The 16,525-nt window shown below is 31.1% G+C and overlaps 1 pseudogene; it reads right to left on the bottom strand.

The window, feature by feature from the left end:
- Positions 1–274: 274 nt before the first annotated feature.
- LOC145256548 (5S ribosomal RNA) lies at positions 275–391 on the bottom strand (annotated as a pseudogene).
- Positions 392–16,525: the final 16,134 nt, after the last annotated feature.

Below are 16,525 nucleotides of genomic sequence, written 5' to 3'. Positions count from 1 at the left end.
CAAGCTCTCTTCAGCCAATAACTATCTCTTTTATAACAGGAAGTGGAAACATACTATATATATATATATATATATATATATATATATATATATAAAAAGGCTTCCTTCAGTCTTGACAGACTATGGATACCCACTGTAAGGGTGCCTGCGCGTGAAATTGTGTGGAAAGAGTTACGCAATCTCCAACCACGCCTCTCCTGAGTCAACATTGTTGCATACCAGTGGCAAGTTGAGGTACAAGACGACTGGAAACAATGCCGAGATAAGCGGAGAGCACATACAGCGCCTAGAATTCCCAAATGGTCACCCATCTGGTATTAGCCAGGCTCAACGTTGCTTAACTTCGGTGATCTGACGAGAACCGGTGTGTCAACGTTATTATGCCGTATAAAAGTCTCTGCCTCCCCGCCAGCGCTTTCTCACTCTCGTATTTACACGTCCATCTGCCCCGGCTTACACTTTGCTTCTCCTCTCGGCCAAGTTGAATATATATATATATATATATAGAGAGAGAGAGAGAGGGGGAGAGGGAGAGAGAGAGTGAGAGAAAGAGGGAGAGAGATCATTTACATTTAGATAATTAAGTCATATTTCAATAAGGGAAATTATTATTATTGGATTACTTTCTTTCTATTCCCAACACATGCTTGGTTACCGCATAAGAAACAACCACAATAGTCCTTTCTTTCCAGCACACAAATGTATCTCGAGCAAAAAATAATTTGTCCCGTTTTAATCTACAATTTCACATTTCCAACAGCGTTTAAATTTACATGACCCGCCCCGTTGTTTTTATTTCATCTGCTACGACTAGAGATTTCGAATGGTTCGAATACAATTTAAGTAATTTAAGAAAGTTAAACATTTTTTAAATTCCAAACGCGAAAATACGAAATCTAGACATAGACTAAACCCTACTTTAATTAAAAGCAAAAAATGAATTACGCAGGAACACTTTATGTAAAGCATCATTGTTGGGTTATTGTACTATGTTGAAAAATTATTATTTTTTTATTTTTAGAAAGTGATAACCATTCATCAAGGCCCAGAGGCCACTCGAGGATAAGGATTAATAAGCATACATTGATCAATGGGACAATATCGTAGTAATTGTTTATGGAAATTTGGTAAATTGGATTACTTAAGGGGACGGCTTATCAAGAACTTGTTTACGTTAGACTTGAAGACTACACTATTATGGCCAGCCGGAAAGCAGGCAAATGGAAAAGAGATCCGTATGTGTGTAGTTCTAAGAAAGAAACTTTGTTCATGGAATAAGGAGCTTAGGTTTATGCACAGATAAAGAGTTGGGGAAATAATAGATAATGATTTCAGCTAAACGAGTGTTTCTCATGAAAGTTTGGCGAGGGTGGACCATAGACTGAAGCTCAGACGAGCACTTGCCATGAAAATAACGATAAAGTAAAGACAGGCTCGCAACGTCTCTTCCGTGAGAAAGAGGTTGCAGCGAAGAGAAAAGGGAATCCCCCACTAGGCTACGAAGTCTATTTTAAACTCAGTCAAGGCAGGATAAGTACTTCCTGGCAGCTCCAGCCCATACATAGCAACAGTACTCCATCTTTGGACGTACCTGGCTCTTATATAGGTACAGAATTGCATCAGCAGTGAAATATCTACTGGATTGATAGAACGGTCCCACCATTTTCCCAGCGACTTTATCAAAAGATTATAGTGTTTTTATTACTATAGATTCGTAATTTTAAAAACTGTGTTTGCCATGTAACAAGAGAACGCTTCAATAACTATTTCATCTTATGTTATACATTATATCGTCGGCAGTAAGATTGAATTTCCATGTCACAGAAAACTTTCACTTAGAAATGATAATAGTGCAGTTGTTTCACTGTAACGTGGCTATTGCTTCTTTTTTTTTTACTGTGTCGGACCCATACACTGTCTGGTACCGTCGCAAAGGAACAAAAAAATAAGCACGAATAGAAAAGAAACAAACATCTGACTCCGCATTTTTTTAAAGTGCAAATGAAATGCATTTATTAGTCCCTTTCATCCAAAACAACGCAGTTCATTATATTTCCAAAGTGCGTTCGTACTTTTTAAAAGTCTCTGCCTCCCCGCCAGCGCTTTCTCACTCTCGTATTTACACGTCCATCTGCCCCGGCTTACACTTTGCTTCTCCTCTCGGCCAAGTTGAATGTTTTCCTCTTTTGTTGTGACGCAAGCTCACGCACACTTGCTAATTTGCATACACGTTTAAGGACTGTCACTGATGATATTTTCGCTGGCTAGCTATCCCTCGGTTACTGCTGCAACCATACCTTCTCTGTTAATATATTATTTGTTATAGAAGTGTAGTTATATATTTCACCGTCTTTGCTGTCATATTCTATTCTATTGTGTATTTATACTTATATGCAGGAAAATGTTGTGACATTATCAAAAATGCACAGTTATATCACCTAGCAGTATTTTTTAATTTATTTTATTTAATTAAATTTTCATCAGAAAAAAGGCATAATGCGAATTTGATGTAGAGGGCTACTATAAGGGGCATAAGTTGCAAGGGTTCTATGTAGGGAGTCCAGCAGCAAGATGTCTGATCACATTACACTTGAACTTCTGCACGTCAGTACAGTTGGGGAGGCAGGAACGGGGAAGGGAATTACAAAATCTAACAGTTTCGAGAAAGAAACTATTAGAGAAGATCGGCTTACATTTAGAAATCTTTATAGGGGTTCGACTTTGCTGTTTGTCGGGTTGGTTGGAGGCATTTGCGTCGAAGAAGTACGAGGGCTTGTGGTTAGTCTAGGCATCCACCATTAAAATACTTGTAGAACAAGCAGAAAGATGCAGCACTTAATCGATGGGACGGAGGTTGAAGCAGAGATCACAGTTCAGGTTCGGTCAGATTGACGACTCTCTTTTGAACCCTGTCCAGGAGGAAGAGACAAGTAGCAGAGGCACGAACCCGAATGGCGGCCTTGTAGAAGTACGGGATACTTCCAGGCGTAAGTAACTTTTTAGCACAGTAGAGAGAGTTCTACTTCTTAACAGCAGTGTTGGCAATGTTTCTAATTCATCTGTTCTAACTCATGTTCCATGTAGACGTTAAGCCGATGTTAATATCTAAACACGCGCATTTCGGTTACTATATCTATTTTTACATACATCTAAACTTCTTCAGGGAATGCTATCAGCACCCAAACTAACAGTGTATTAACCATTTTAAAATCATAATTTCCCTAATGACTGACGAACAGAAATCTACCAAGCTCATGACCTACAAAACAGTTATAATCTCAACCCTGCTGCATACCAGTGAGACGTAGGTACTCCAAAGAAAAAAAGATAAAAAGTCGAACCATGCTTACCCAGCAAAAAACTGCGCAATATCTTACGCATAAAGTGGTAAGACTTAATCACGAACAACGAGATTCTCCTCTGCTTATGAATAGAAAGCATAGCAGTCACAATAATAAGATAGTCAGCGCTGGGCCAGACACATTGAGCGAATGCCTGATGACAACCGCCTACCTACTCTTTAGTAAAAAACTTTCTATTGGACGCCCCCCAACACATACAAGCTTATCAGTTCACTGTTTTACATAACAAAAATAAAAATAAAAAAAAGAACCCAAAAAAGATTGGATCACAAACATCTGTGAATCCTCCTACTCTCTCCAGCACCGATGATACTTGTTTCGAGTCCTAAAAAAGTGTCAATGAGCAAAATATATGCTCGGATCCGAGTTTCGTCAAAGGCAATGTATATATATATATATATATATATATATATATATATATATATATATATATATATATATATATATATATATATGTATATTTTAAAGGAGATTAGAACAATAGTCTAAAGAGCAGAGTGTATTTTAATGTAATAGTGAAATTACTAGTTTAATTAAAATACAGGAAAGAAAAAGTGCTCGTTGTAATTTTGATATATAATAAGCTCGACATCAATCACATTACTAAATATATATATATATATATATATATTATATTATTTTATATTTATTTTATTATATATATATATATATATATAAGGTGTGTTTGTGAACAGATAAATTAATAAATAATAATAATTAACTAGTTTTCAATAAATATTTATTTATCTGATTATAAATGGTATATTCTCAACTGTAAATGATATATTCTCGATAGTAGATTGTATATATATATATATATATATATATATATATATATATATACATGGAATATACTATCTAAAGTCAGTGATATACCATCTATAATCAGGTACATTAATATTTATCGAAAACTATTGAATTATTATTATTTATTTATCTTTTTACAATGACTTAATTATTATTACAATAGAAAAATACGAGCATAGAAAGTAATATGGTTAAGCTTAAACATGGAAAAGTAAGGACTAGTTTTAAAACTGGAAAAGAAAAGGACAAGATATTCTAGTAAAAATTTTAATAAATTTATAGCTTCAAATATTGCAGCATTAAGAATTGATTATATAATGTTAAAAATTGAATTTAAAAAAATTATTCTTCAATATTTTAAGTTTAAAATTTATTATATTTGTACTAGACTATCATGTGCTTTTCTTTTCCAATTTTTACATCGGTCTTTTTCACGTTTAAGCATAAATATATAGCTTTTCATACTCGCATTGTTTTCTATTTTAATCCATGATTTTTTCAGGCTTCCAATAAATTCACTTGGTCTTTGTTTTACTTCAGTTTATTTTTTTCCCCAAATAAACATAACGTACACATATGTAATAATAATGTACGGCACTCGTCTTCTTTCAATAAAATACCCCAATAATCCCCCTTTCATTCTTTCATTCTCTTTGATTAACTTGTTACTTCTCGTTTCGCGAGAGCGGTGAATTGGTAGCAACGGTAGTCGCTGAAGCAACGTGCTTGCTATGAAAACCAATCATAAAAATGTCGCTCACCTCCTTACGTTTTTTTTTACGATTTTGAATACCAGTAAATTCATCATAACTTGTTTTACTAAACGAAAATTGAATTTTTTTTCACTATATAGTTGAGAAAGTGATCTATAAACTGTAGTATTTGAAATTTGATCGAAAATGAGTGAGCGGTAAAGCTTTAAAGCAGTTCTAAATGAATAAAACTGCCACTTAACCATATATTCAAACACGGTAGTGTTTGAATGACACACACACACATATATATGATGATATGATATATATAATATAATATGATATAATATAATATAATATATATATATATATATATATATATATATATATACGCTATACGTGCATAAAATATAAACATATATAATAGATTCTTGTTTCTGCAGTTATCGGTATGACATGTCTTGGTAAGTATCGGACTTACAACTAGTTTATATTAAAATAGTAAATTTATTTAAATTATTATATATATATATATAATGCATATATATAATATATATATATAATGCATATATATAATATATATATAATGCATATATATAATATATATATATAATGCATATATATAATATATGCATATATATAATATGTTGGATATATATTGGATCATTATTAATTGTTGTATTAATAAAGTTATGCGGCAAGACTGATAGAAATCCAGATAATAGAGAAAAAAGGGGGAAAGGAGATAGAAAGTGAAATGTATTTTTTTTTATATGAAATAGTTTCCTCACGGTAATATTCAAACTTCTTTAAACTCAGAAAATAATAATAATAATAATAATAATAATAATAATAATAATAATAATAATAATAATAATACGAAAAGTCTTTGTTTGGATATGCAGTTGTTGTTGTTGCTGTTGTCGTGTTTAGCTAAAACTACATGCCAATTATCTTGCGAAACAATCACGTAATGAGAAAAAAAAAATGATACACTCGCAGACTTGTGCGGACCTGTATAATTATAAAACCGCATTCGAATCTCATGTCGATCTTGTACATAACTGTGTTGAAGATATCTTGTGCCTCAAGGCACCGGAACGACAGATAAATCCAAGCAAAAAAGTACATTCCTTTTTGTGAAACAAGTAAAGCCAAACATCTAAAAGAAAATGCCTTTCTCAGCAGTAGCAGCAGCAGTGTGATGCCGCGTATATATTATTATTCGGTAATCACATTTTTTTGTTAAAAAAAATTCTATTGAATTAGAATTATCAGGATTGTAAGACGTAGACCGCCATTTGCATTTTTTCTGCATTGACTTCATTTGAAAATTCATAAACTGTGATATATCTCTGTGAATAATTTTTTGTAATAACCATAGTTAACACGTCTATTTACTTCTGTAGTTTTACTAGAGGGGATTTTAGACTTTGCCCGGGATTGAATAAGCATAAAGGAATGCTTAATACTCCGATTTTGTTATTGTAATCAAAATCGGTAAAATCGCCATTTTTATATCAAATCGATGGATTGCCTGCTCTAGTTAGAGATCCATTGCGATGCAGCGAACGGAATATTCAGATGCTTCCCCGAATTGATTTTTTCAACAATATAATGTAGTTTACATTGCACTGTAGAGAATTATGTGTTCATATTTTAAAATTATTTTTTATATATAATAGTTTGAATTAACATTTAAAATACAAAACTCAATACAGTTCAAATGTGCTCTATACAAAAACATTCCATTCGAACGCGCTCATTTCATATAAAAAGACCTACTGTCGGACTTTCTGTTTATGTGGCAATCAAACGTCTTTAATGCACATGTGATGTTAGGCTTTGTGAGGTGTTAACTTTGGTCAAAATCGCCTATTTGTCTTTTATCGGATTATCTCGATTATCGATTATTCGTACCTATCAAAAACACTTCTTTCATTTTGAATAAATACAATTTTAACTTCTAAGATAAAATATTGCACGATAATTTCATTTTTTTCATAAATTATAATCATACCTTATCCAGAGTTTTTTTTAATAATTTTCTGGAGAAAAACGTCTGTATATCTGTGAAAGATAGTTTTTATTTTATATCTTAGTGAAATAGAATTCAATGAAAGTTTCCATATGGGAAGAAATATTTCGTTTTAATTAATAAAATGTTCAAATGAAACAAAATTGCATTGAATTATGAGCTACAGGCTTTAATCCACCCAATGAACAATTCGAAAGATTGGCAAAACCATATTTTAAGCATTCGAAAACCTAAAAAAATGTTTTTGTATTTACTGAAAATACTAATTTCATAAAGCTCCTATGAAATCGTGTGCATGGAAAGATCAACACAAAGCAATGTCTTTATCCAAATGAACATCTAAATATATTCTATAAGTTATTTTGATTTTTCATATTTTAATCAAAACTCATTAATTGAATTTAAGAAATATCAACAATTAATATTCTCTTTGGAGTGGTATAAGCGATACAAGAAATCGTATATTACATTGAAATTAGATAATATTTAAATTTTAATTCCTGAATGTTTTGAAAAGGTAAAAAACGAAGAAAATTTCTGAACATAATAATCACAATACAAAGCATCTTCTATAATATAAAACTGAATGTGTGTGTGTGTGTGTCTGGTCACGAATAGGCTCCTATATGGTCGACTATTTTAAAAAACTGATTGCATATAATTATAAGATATATCGAGACACAGGAATGGGTATGTTTGATCTGGCAGAACGGTGGGTCATTACAATTGTGGGGTCTGCTTTCGCGCCTGGTCCACAAAGTATGGAAATAAAAATTTAAAAAGTTAAAAAAAATGTTTACAAGTGTTTTTGATATAGATGTACATAAGAATACTTTGATAAGTATGTTTTAACTTAAATAGGGATAGTATAATAAAATTGTGGGATCTGCGTTCGCGCCTGGCCTCTATAGAATGGAAATAGGCACAAACTTTAATAAAGACTTTTCATATCTATCTGCGTAAGTACACTTCGATAATTATGTTTCAGTTTGAAGATATATGGTATAATAAAATTATGTGGTGTTTGTTCGCGCCTGACCTCCGTAGAATTGAAATATGTGACAATGTTTAACAAGGTTTTTTAATATAGATCCACAGAATATTGTGATAAGTGTTTCATTGTGAACAGGTATGGTCTAATAAATTATGGGGTTTATCTATTTTATTTTTACATTCATCATATTTTGCTTTCGTTTTAATGCCCCCAAATTCGAAGCTATCTCGTTACAACCCTTCCTTTTCATGACCTATCATACTTTCATAAAACAGAGTCCCTTTTCTGTAGGCTTTTTTTTAAAACCCAATCAACAACGGGTAATTTTGCTAGTATATATATATAATAAAGAAACGATATTAGATATAAATTTCAATAGAGTGAAAATTGCGAATATGTACACAGTTTCTCTTTAACTTTAATCGGGGATGTTCACATAGATGAAACATTTTTATGCAAGAAAACTATCTTTTTATTTTGATTATTTTCATTAAAGCGTTGGTAATTCAGATATTATTTTCTTGAAATAAAGTTAAAAAGTTGAATTATTCATACAGATCTAAATTAAGACTTCTTGATAATATAAACAAACTTACCTGAAGTTTTTTATCGCAAAAACATTTCCCTAAAAAGGGTTATGTGTTATGTGTTTCAGGGCTTTGTGTATTTAATGCATAAGTGTTGTGTAAGTCCCATGAAACACATTCAAATCCAGATCCCTTTAATAAGCGTACGACATTAAGTGCATTAAATATGAACTTTTTTGTATGTGTAATGTAAACAAATTCTGTTTTATAATATAAATTGAAAACATCAAAATGTTATGGTTTTCAGTCAAATCTTATGTAGAGGAAATGAGTTTTTAATTCAAATGTAAGTTTGAATATATCCCATGAATCACTTAAAAACAACCAAAATGGTATACTTAACATATCAACAGAGCATTAGAAATATTGTTAATTAAAAATATTATCAATTCAAAATTTTATCAATAAAAAATCTCACTAAATTTTAATTACACATGATCCAATGCAGAACCTTATAATTTACTGAAATAATATTATTTTAATTCTAATCGATAAATATTTATAAAAGTTGGACTAAATATGTGTTTTTATCTCTTTAATCACAATCTAGAATATTCATATCTAAACGTGAGAAAATAATTAAATAATTTTAAAATGTATGAAATCATAAACGTTTCTTAAAATCCCAATGACATCATAAATATCGAAGATTTTTTAATAAAAGAAAATGTCTTTTTCAAATAGTATTAAGTAAATGTTTCTCTTCGCTTTGAATTTCAATGTATAAACATTTGGAAATGTAGGAGATTTTCCGTCTAATATCTCACTAAATACCGATTATAAACTATCATAGAAAACTAAGTTATTTTTTATATTTATAAAGATATTCTAAAATAAATAAAATAATGTATTTAATCTTCCACCAACTCAAAAATACTTTCTTAAGATTAATAAAGATTCCTAAATTAAAGGAAATAGTTTCTTCAATTTACAGTTCCATTTTATGTGCAAGTTTAATATTTTGAATTTCTCTTTTAAATCTTAACCATTAAATACAGACAAATAAAAGAAAAGTATTTCCTTCTGTAACTTTCGCACAATACAATTTTTTTTTAAATAGAAAATAAACATTTTTTCTGTTCAAATGCCGAGGTCCTGAATATGACCTTAAACTATATTCAGTGGTGAGGCCCCAGCTTGCGGGCTTTGAGTGTGGAGCCACCCTTTAATTACCATTGCTCCCAGGTCCACTCTGACCCGGAGTGGTAGTACCTGTTAGGGTCCCAACTATGGGTTAAATAGAAACCGACTTGAAAACAACAAATATATTATATTAAATTTTTTTTCTTCAAAATCTTTGGATTCGGCATTAAATAACCCGAAAATGGTTGATATGCCGTAAAACAAAAACAACCAGCCAACCAATCCAAATGCCGAGAATGTTATTTTTTCTTAAAGTGTACATTTGTGATTATTTAAATTTGTAATATTTTAAATTTAAATCCAGGAGCTTAATCAAATGAAGATTTTCAAATAAAAACAATAATTTTTTCTTCAAATTTAAATCAATTGTACTTCTGCAGTTAAATGTTTTTTTAAAATTTATTTTAGTCCTTATAGAAGTTTAGAAAAAACACCTCTCTTCAAACTGTATTTTTAGCGTAAGTTTTTCCTTTTTTTCTCCTAACCTGTAAGTTTTATGACTTTTACCCGTAAATCAGAGAGCCTACGTGCTCTTGACACTGCAACATATAGTTGGCCATTACTTAATACAGGTTGTGGGAAAAACAAACCAACTTTTTCAAATGGCGGACATTGAGATTTATTTATAGTCATTGCATGTGATAACCGAATCGGGAACTGGCTGCTTTCTAAAATTTAGAGTCATTTGATGCGAGTTTTATTCCTAGTAATGCATCGCTCCTTAATGTCGTTTAAATTGAATGTGCATGCGTATTTTTTACTTCTAACCTTCTTTCACTGCACATTTTGATGGATATATTTCTGAGAAGCATGACTATGCATCCAGGTTTTAAAAACAATTAATGAGGAGACGTCAATGAATAAAGAAATGTTAGATTCAAGTACACGCTCATATTTGAATTTTAACGGACATATTTGTTCAAAAAAGAATATAAATTTCATCATGGTTTTTAAAATATATATATATAAACAGCTATACCTGTTATAAAAAATAAATATATAAATATACATGTTATAAAAATATATAAACAGTTATATATGTTATAAAAATATATATATAAACAGTTATATATGCCATACAGATATATATAAACAGCTATATATGTTATAAAAACTCTTACTCTCTTTCAAAACTTTATACCTCCTCTCCCTTTTTTAATTGTAAACGAATTTTTCGTTTCTAAAATGGAACAAGATCATACATTTCAATGCATCAATAATATATTCTCAAATATTTGTAGTTTTAATTCTTTGTTAACTTCAGTCATGCAGAAAATGCTCCCAATAATTACAAAACCTTGATGAACTCATAACTAGGTTTGTTCCTTTTTACTTACTCTCTCTGTCTTTCTCTCATGCTCTCTCTCTCTCTCTCTACACAGACGCACACATACATACACGTATATATGTGTATATATAATATATATATATATATATATATATACAAACACATAGTTTCTATTTATGCTGTACATATACTGCTGATCAAAAATTTAAGACCACTTAAACGTCTTAAAAAAAACCTTCTTTAAGGAAAGATTTTAAACTCTTCCGACTTAAGGTTACCAATACTGCAATCTAAAATGTTATGGAAACAAAAAGGTACATTCCAGAGATATATTTTTAAATTTACATTTTTATTAAGTTAGCACATGATCAAAATTATAAAACCAGAGACAAAAATTCTATTAAATTGTAAAAAAGTGTATGAAAAGTGTATGAAAAAATTCAACAATCAAACTTAATAATGAGTTCCACCTCCATTACTTTTGATGACTTAAAAATTCTTTGGTGCATTTTAGAAATGAGGGTTTCCATTAAGGTGCATTTTTTGTTGATTATTTTTTGCCATTTCGATAAACCTCCTTTGTCATCAATCTCCGAACACTTTCAAGTGGGTTCAAGTCCGGCGAGCATGCAGGATGTTCCAAGAGATGGACTTTTCCTGTAGAACGCTCAAGGTCCGTCTTGCAGTGTGGATTGCACCATTATCCTGTTGGAATAACCACCCACCCCCACACAAACGATGCCCAATGCTTTTTGTAGATTACTAACATAACCAGCTGTGTCTGACGACCCTGCACCACCTGGAGCTCCATCGTCCCTCTGTTAGAAAATGCACCCCAAACTATTACTGACCCTCCACCACTATGACGTGTGGAGAAAATTTCAAGGGACATGTTTTGTCATACCAATATCGCTGGAAGCCATCAGGACCATCTAAATTGAATTTTTTCTCGCCAGAAAACAGGAATTTCTTGCACTTCTCAACGTCCCAGGTTTAGTATTCACGACCAAATCTTAAGCGGTCCACTTTGTGACGTGGAAGCAATCGAGGAATTTGTTTACGCTTTTTATTTACCATGCCTTTTTGTAGTAAGTGTCGTCTAATGGTTATTGGACTGCAATCAGGATCTGTAACCGCCTTAATTTGATTAGAAGAAAGTCCTTTATCATTCATAATAACCCGTCTGATTCTCCTACTCAATGCAGGAGAAATTTGGGGGGACTACCAAAGGATTTTTCTTTTCTATAATTCCCAGTGTTCTTTAGACAGTTGCAAATGACAGTTTTACTGCGATTTACCTTAGCTGCTATCGCTCGCTGTGACAAACCTTTGTTATGGAATCCTAGAATTCGAAAGCTTCAACTTCGGTTATTTATTTATTTATTTATTTGCTTTAAGCATGTTAACACCTTTGCACAGTGATTGCTAATCTCTAACTGAACTAATAACATTAGAATTACTTTAAATTTAACAATTTATACCCTTGGTCTTATAATTTTGACCATGTGTAAAAAGCCTAATTAAATAAAATTGCAAATTTTAAAATAAAAAGTTTCCATAACCGTTTAGATTGTAGTATTAGTAACTTTAGGTCGGAAGAGTTTAAAATCTATCCTTAAAAAAGGTTTCTTTTAAAAGATTTTTAAGCGGTTTTAAATTTTTGATCAGCAGTGTATATCTATATAATTATAAATCTCAAATGACCTTGTAACAGGTGTTGTAACCCAACATCCGGTTTACGACTTCCGGTTGCGCATGCGCATATGAACAAATAATCAACGCGACAATGAGTATTGTTTTACTGTGTACGTTTTCAGCGTCACGATTTTTTTCGCGTTTAAATTATCCAAATAAACAATTGTTAATACTGGCTGCATTTTTTTACATCCTTCATTTCCATTTTACGTTTAAGTTATTTTAATGCAATTTTCTTACAAATAAATCTACTTTAACCCATTGATAACCATAAAAGCATTTTACAACGGCGATTTACACACCACCTTAATTTTTAAAAATTTATTCTCCATTTATTAATACACATTTCTTAAAAAACATTCATACATTTTCTTCTACACTACCAACATAAATAAATAACTCCGAAAATGTTTTTTTTTATTTGCTTTTCAAATAAATAATCAACGCGACAATAAAACGTATTGTTTTACTATGTACGTTTTCAGCGTCCCAATTGTGTTTCTTTAGCGTGTAAATTATCAAAATACACAGTTGTTAATACTTTCTGCATTTTGTACGACTTTAAGAGCATTTTACAACGGCGATTTACCCACCACCTTCATTTTTTAAAAATCGCTTCGTTTTTCACCTTCTTCGTTCTTGTTCTTCTTTTACTTCATCCGTTTGTTCTTTTTTCTCCTTTTTATTCCTTTATTTTGTTGTTAGTGTTTATTATTATTATTTTTTCTTCTTCTTCTTTTTCTTGCCTTTTGTTCTGCCTCTTTTTTCGTGCTTTTTTCTTCTTTCTTTCTTCTTTTTTCTTTTATCTTTTTCTTCTTCTCTTGCCTCCTTTTTGTGCATTTTCTTTTTCTTCTTCCTTTTCTGTTACTTCCTTTCTTGTTGTTTCTCATTTCTATTGTCTAGTTTTCTGCATTCAATTGTAACTTACTATTTCGTCCACATTGTTCAGAGAGTCTTCATTTACTGATTACCTGGGGGAGGTTCAACGATAAAATGAAACAATGCTTAATGTTTAAGGATACACATATTCTGGCGGGCCTATATTTAGAGGTTGCAGATGTGGATGAAGGGTTAATTAATCGTGCTCTAACTATTGGGGCATCAGAATAATGAAACAAACTTTTGCTATTAATTCTATATATAGGAATAGAAAGAATATTAAGGAGTAAAACCTTAAAACTTCACAGATTTGTTATCATTGCTATCCTAATATATATATACATACACACACATATATATATATATATACATATATATACACATATATATAAATACATATATGTGTATATATATGTATATATATATGTATATATATATTATTTTTCTTTTATTAATATTATTGGAATTTTTTTCCTTTTTTCCCTAGTACACATTTTTGTGAATTGTTCCATGGATTTCTGCCTTTGGATTATTTTGGACCATCTTCTTCCAATTACGGGATTTTCTTAGATTTTACTTGTGCAAATGGAAATTCAATTAACTTTCTTGAAATTATATATTTGGATTTTACCGTCACTGGATTATTTATCTTCCATCAGACTATCCATCCATGTGTAATCACCTTTTTCTTCACCATATTACCTCTGCTTCACTTTTTTGTTATCAAGTAAGATCTTTGACTTACTTATTGTTTCATCAAATACTTTTACATGCAAAATCCGATCCCGCACGTTTCTAATTCCTACCCTCTCATTAGAAGGAAAGTATTTCTTCGAAACTCCGCGGATTAAGGACTATCCACTTATCTAGTGTTTCCTTTGCAGATTAAGTATGTTTTTAACTCATTTCAAAGTGTTTTTTAACATGTTTTATAAACTTTTTGTTCGTGTATATATATATATATATATATAAATATATATATATATAAATATATATATATAAATATATATATATAAATATATATATATATAAATATATATATATATATATATATATATATATATATATATATTAGGGTGACAATGATAAATAAATTTGTGAAATTTTAACGTTTTACCCCTGAATATTTTTCCTATTATGATATTAATAGCAAAAACTTGTTTCTATAATTCCCTAACCCTAACCCTAATTCAATCATTTTCTGGATTTGGTAGCAATGTACTTTATATGATGAAATATATGCGTAAATAACAAAAAAAGATTATTCTTTATAATGTAGAAATTATACTTTAAGAACTATATCAATCTGCATATAATGTATACTGCATTATAAGAGAAACATTGATTTATCTGGAAACATTTTTTCGTTCAAAATGTTCAAATCACTCAGCAATCAGTGTACATTTTCGTGAATCAGTAAACGGTTGTATGTGCTTTTCAACGTCTCAAAACTAGTACTCCTTTTGTCTTCTTGGCAGGTAATTGATTAGCTGAAATCTTGGATAAGGTCCAGGTCATCTTGTGCGCATCATTGACCGTCGTGAGTGACTTCACTTGTTTCAATCATTTTTTTATATTTTACTCGGACAACGTCATCACACAGACCCCGCTAGTAAATTAATAAACCAAAACCATTCAACTGTCATCTATTTTCACTCTGTTGCTATATTGCATGTTCTCTCTTCTATGCTATGTTAGAGGAGCACAAATTGGTTTAGAGTGAGGCAATTAAGGTCCTGAACTGTCATCTAAGCTACAGCCTTTGTCCCATCGACGAAATGTTGCATGCCTCTGCCTGTTCTACAAGTATTTCAATGGTGAATGCTCCGACGAAACCTCTCGACGTAAATACCCCCTACAACCTCGACAAGCAGTTAAATCCCACCCCCATACAGTAGAGATCCCTATATGTAAGGCGGCCTTCTACTCTAATTTTTTATTTCTGAGAAATGCTAGACTTTGGAATTCCCTTCCGATTTGCTGCTTCCCCAACTGTACTGATATGCAGAAGTCCAAGTGTATTGTTAACAGACATCTCGCTGCCAAACACCTTACATAGTATACCTGCAATTCCTGTCCATGATAGTAGCCTCTTACATCAAAGTGTAACTGTGCCTTGTTTGGGGTGAAAATGGAATTTATAAAATTATCAAAGAGTTTTTTTTCAAAAGTCCAAAACAATGAAAAAAATTGTCGAGGAAGACATGTTTTTATTATTGTAAGATTTTTTTTTACCTCAGTGGCCGAGGATGATAAGTAAGTATGTAACGAAGTTTGTTTAATATATTTTCATAAAAATAGTTTTGCCAGATAGAAACAAAAACTCAGCTTAATAGATATATATATACACGAAGACACACACAAACACACACGCATATATATATATATATATATATATATATATATATATATATATATATATATATATAGAGAGAGAGAGAGAGAGAGAGAGAGAAAATAAAAAGGAACAAACCGTATTATGTGTTCATCAACGTTTCGTCTTTATTTCGAGACTTCCTCTGGATGAATGAGATTAAGAAACCAAAAAATATACCAGTACAAAATACTTGAAAATGTTTCACGTGCACAGTGTGACGTAGTTCTATTACAAAGAAACGGAAAATTGATGTTGGAACTTCAAAAAGGAGGGGGGGCTGGCGCTGTTAAAGAGGGGGAAATTTTAGTGACGTCATATAGTCGTTAATTTAATTTAAAACTATGAACGCAAGTTTATATTCTATTGGGAAAAAAGATATATCTGTTGAAATTCAAATATAAGTTTGTAACAGAAATGAAATGAGTGCTTTTTATGTAATTTATTGATTGAGATTATGTGTTAATTATTACAGGGGGTGTTTGAATTGGTGTGAGAAAGTTAACCTGTGTCCACAGTTAAATAATGTTCTTTTAATAACAGTTTACTTATTAATGGCGCTATGTTATAGAAACCTCCACGTTGTTTAATAGTGCTTGAAATTGCGATAAGCGCAGATTCAAGAAGTCTCTTAAACAAGCAAAAGTAGTTAAATTTATTTCAAAT

The sequence above is a fragment of the Euprymna scolopes genome, chromosome 32, assembly GCF_053919585.1.
Source record: "Euprymna scolopes isolate OS-2025 chromosome 32, ASM5391958v1, whole genome shotgun sequence".
NCBI lineage: Eukaryota > Metazoa > Mollusca > Cephalopoda > Sepiida > Sepiolidae > Euprymna > Euprymna scolopes.
Note: the sequence above shows the minus strand (reverse complement) of the source record. Positions and strands in the feature narration are given on the sequence as shown.